Here is a 4,337-nt window from a genome sequence, read left to right as displayed (position 1 = left end):
CTGCCATCTTTTCTATCCTCTCCCAAGACAGAGGAAGCCCCTCCTTCTCCAGATGTTGCTGCCTACAGTTGTGGGAGTGAAAAAGGGCTGAGTTGTCTCAATCACCCCTCCTCCCATCTGCAACTTCCCAATAAACCTGACCCCGAGATATGGCGGGGGAGGGGGGGAGGGAGGCAAGGTTCTGGAGTCCCTAGGACTTAGCCCAGCCGCTCTCCACAAAGGCAAAGGGGGAAATGGGGGAGGGTCTGGACTTAGGCACAGCTATTCTATTCTATTCTATTCTATTCTATTCTATTCTATTCTATTCTATTCTATTCTATTCTACTCTACTCTACTCTACTCTACTCTACTCTACTCTACTCTACTCTACTCTCCCCAGTGAAAAAAGAGATTTTAAGTTTTATTATTAATTCAAGAGAATTAAACAAAACCATAAAGGCACAGCCTAAAAAGCATCCATCTCAAGCAAGATGACCCCCAATCTCCTCTAAACTGCCAGGATCTGCTTAAGGACGACAACCAAGAGACCTGAAGGGCGGCCAATTTCCAGAGGACCCAGCGCCAAGCTCCATCCAGAGGCTCCCAGGTCAAAGGCAACTTCGGGGCTTCCATCCCAGTCTGGACTCAGGACCTCCTGCCTGTTTCCAGGGCATCTCAACTGGGGCAGCCCAGCCTGGCTGCATGGGGACCCTGGTTATTGCCTGGGAAACTATGGAGAGGAGCTGATGCTTATTTCAACGATCTTGGGGTTCTCTCTTCTCCCTGTGGGAATGCGGGTTCAGCTGGATACTATCTAAAGGGCCCTATTTTGTTCTCTCTTTGTTAAGAACATAGACTGTATTTGAAAAGATACGAGACATCTCTTGGCGGAACATTCCTGAAAAGTGAGGTAATCAGATAGCAGGAGATGGGCCTCTCGCCTGGTAGTAACTGGTACCATATAGCTAAAGTTAAGTTTTGTTTTTCACACCTCAAGTATCGCTTTCCTAGAAATCACGTGATTTTCAGTAATTGGTAAGAATGTGAAACTTATATTTGGAGAATTTATGGATGTTTTTCTATCTCTTGTATGTAATATGAGATGTGTAGCCATAATAACGCCTTCTGATGACGCTGTATTTTGATAACTAATAAAAGAGATGGCAGGCTTTTGTTCGCTGCGCCATCATCCCGAGAAGCACCTGCGTTTGTGTATTCTCTAATTCGGCCATTCATGATGAGCCCGCCAAGTTGATTCCAACATATGGTGACCCCGACGTGATTCATGGATCGAGCACGTCTCTTGGCACCCTCATACTCATTCGGCTGGAAGAGCCTCTGCAAACCAGGGCCGGTCGTCGGCGAACGAAGCACCCTCCCATAATCGTGAGTATGGGGGCAGAATTCTCTAAGCCTCAGGTTATGCACCTCCACGAACTTAGAGAATTGGCCAAGTCCTCAATTATTGTTTTAAAACATAATGGGAAGAGTCCTCTACTTCCCTCAAAATCAGACCTAACTTCCCTTCTTAAATATATTTACAAAAATTGTCCCACTTATCCAGAGAAGGGATCCATCAAAACTTCCACATGGATAAAACTGGGGAAATATCTTCATGAGACGCCACGGGCTCCTGCGAAGATATTATCCTCCTGGCGGATAATCATGGAATGTCTGCAAATTCACGAACAAGCCATGAAAGGAGAACCAGATCCTCCGCCGCCTTATGAATCTGGCGAAAAATTAACCCCACCAGCCAAAACGGCAAATCCAACAGAGGTTTATACGGCTGCTACAGTGCCTGAAAACCTCATACAATCTGACCCTCCTATTCCAAATCAAACAAACATGGGCACGGTTGCCTCTGCATTACGAGAGGCACAATTGAGAGGCGAATTGGAGATAGAGGAAGCCGCTCATTGTTATCCCGTCGCTTTAGGTCCGGATCCAGCCAATCCCAACGGACCTCAGATTCTTGTTTACACCCCAATGCCTTATAAAATTGTAAAAGACCTGAAACAAGCGGCTAGTCTTTATGGTGTTACTTCACCTTACACCCAAGGACTGTTCGCAACCACGGCAAATACTTTCCAAATGGTCTTAGAAGACTAGAAATTGTTATTTGGCATGATTCTTACTCCTTCGCAATACACAGTGTGGTATTCTGAATATGAAAAGGAAATTGAAAGATCAATCCGAAGGGGTTTACCACAAGGTGTCACAAACGGGCATTTGTTGGGGGGACCTGGCCAGGGACCTCAACAATACGCTCAAATACCCAGGGAAGCCAGTGAGATTATATCACAGGCTGCGATGATGGCCATAAAAAGGGTTGATGACACCATGGACGGTCCTAAAAAATCATTCTCCAAGGTGGTTCAAGGACCGAATCAGGCTTACAGTGACTTTATTGATGATTTGCAAAAGGCTATTAGCCGTCAGATTGACAACCCTGAGGCACAAGCTGAATTGTTAATTAAATTGGCTTTTGAAAATGCAAATTCCGACTGCCACCGTATTTTGCAACCTATAGCAAACCAACCAGGTGTTACTATTGCTGATTTCTTAAAGGCATGCAGGGTGGTAGGGACACAAACCTATCAAATGGATGCTTTAGCAGCAGCACTTCAACAAACGGTGGGGAACCCTAACGGTAATTGTTTCAATTGTGGAAAACCTGGCCACGTTAGGGTACAATGCCGAGCCCCAGGGGGGGGGCAGAGTAAAATTAGCAATCAGAGTGCAAAACCAAAAACAGTATGCCCTCGTTGCAAAAAAGGATTTCATTGGGCAAATCAGTGCCGTTCAAATCCTCTCCGACAGGGAAACTAAAATCGGGGCATTCAGCCAGTCCCGCTCAAAAGGCTGAAAGTAACCCATTTCCTCCCCCTTCTCCTGCTTCAATAGATCTCGTGGCCAGCGAGTCCATCGACGCCCCATCCCCCGCTACTGCTTATTTTCTGCCTTTACGCCCCATAGGGCGGATACACATCCCGCCCCAAGCCCCTGTCATCATCTTTCCTCACAGGGATCTGATTTCTCAGGGCGTACTTGCTTCACCTTTTCTTCGGGATTCCACTGACTTTTCCTCTTTTGCTTTGGTTTTTTCTGTGAATGTTCCGCTGCACATTCCTGAGGGACAATTAGCAGCCACTATGATTCCCGTACCAGCAGTGTTAGAAACACAATCCTCTATTTTGACCATTGAAAAAGATTTACAACAAGCCCGCCCGTCCACTGCTTTTACGATCCGCCATAAATCCTTTTCTGGTATTTTAGATACCGGGGCCGACGTCACAGTCATTCGTGCCGAGGAATGGCCTTCAGACTGGCCCACTGAATCCTCACCCGCAGTACGAGGAGTGGGTGATGTCCAATCCGCATTGATTAGTAAGGAGTGGCTGCCGGTAAAGTCCCCCGATTCTTCTATCATTGCTTACATAAAACCTGTAATTCTTCCTTTGCATGTTAACCTTTGGGGCAGGGATCTTATGTCTCAGTTTCATGCCAAACTTATCCTTCACTAATGTCTCAAGAACCTGCTCCCCTTCGCCTTGCTCTTACTTCTGCTTCTCCCGTGTGGGTGGACCAATGGCCACTCATGCAGGAAAAGCTCACTGCGCTGCACCTTTTGGTTCAAGAACAGCTGCAAAAGGACCATATTGAGCCCTCTTTTAGCCCGTATAATACACCGGTCTTTGTGATAAAAAAGAAATCGGGCAAATGGCGCTTTCTAAGTGATCTTAGGGCCGTAAATAAAATAATTCGACCTATGGGGGCACTTCAATGCGGCCTCCCAAACCCAAATTTGATACCAAAAGATTGGGATTTAATGATCGTGGATTTAAAAGATTGCTTCTTTTCAATACCTTTACATCCCCAAGATAGGCAAATATTTGCTTTCACAGTCCCAGAATTCAACAACGCTCGGCCTACAGCCCGCTATCAATGGAAAGTACTTCCACAAGGCATGCTTAATAGCCCTACTATGTGCCAACATTATGTGGATGTTGTTTTGCAACCCTATCGCTCCTCTCTTCCTCATTTTTCCATCTATCACTATATGGATGATATCCTGGTGGCCGCACCGGGGCCTCCAGGTACCGTCCATACTACCTTGCCTCTGCTTGAATCCATATTAAAAAGGGGGGGGCTTCAAATAGCTCCCGACAAAGTTCAGACTGTTCCTCCTTTCCTTTACCTAGGTCATAAATTACTTTCTTCTTGCGCTGCTCCTGAGCTTCCGTTTCTTTCTTTACCCCTAACCCCAACCCTGGTACAGCTGCAGCAGTACCTGGGGACCATCAACTGGGCACGCCCGTTCTTGGCCCTCACCACTGCACAACTGACTCCTCTGT

The 4,337-nt window shown here is 46.5% G+C and overlaps 1 pseudogene; it reads left to right on the top strand.

Moving 5' to 3' along the window:
• Positions 1–1,644: 1,644 nt before the first annotated feature.
• On the top strand, positions 1,645–2,811 carry LOC148111995 (endogenous retrovirus group K member 9 Gag polyprotein-like; annotated as a pseudogene).
• The last annotated feature ends 1,526 nt before the right edge of the window (positions 2,812–4,337 follow it).

This window comes from Pantherophis guttatus, chromosome 15 (genome assembly GCF_059756535.1).
Source record: "Pantherophis guttatus breed Tessera chromosome 15, ASM5975653v1, whole genome shotgun sequence".
NCBI classification, from domain to species: Eukaryota; Metazoa; Chordata; class Lepidosauria; order Squamata; family Colubridae; genus Pantherophis; species Pantherophis guttatus.
Note: the sequence above shows the minus strand (reverse complement) of the source record. Positions and strands in the feature narration are given on the sequence as shown.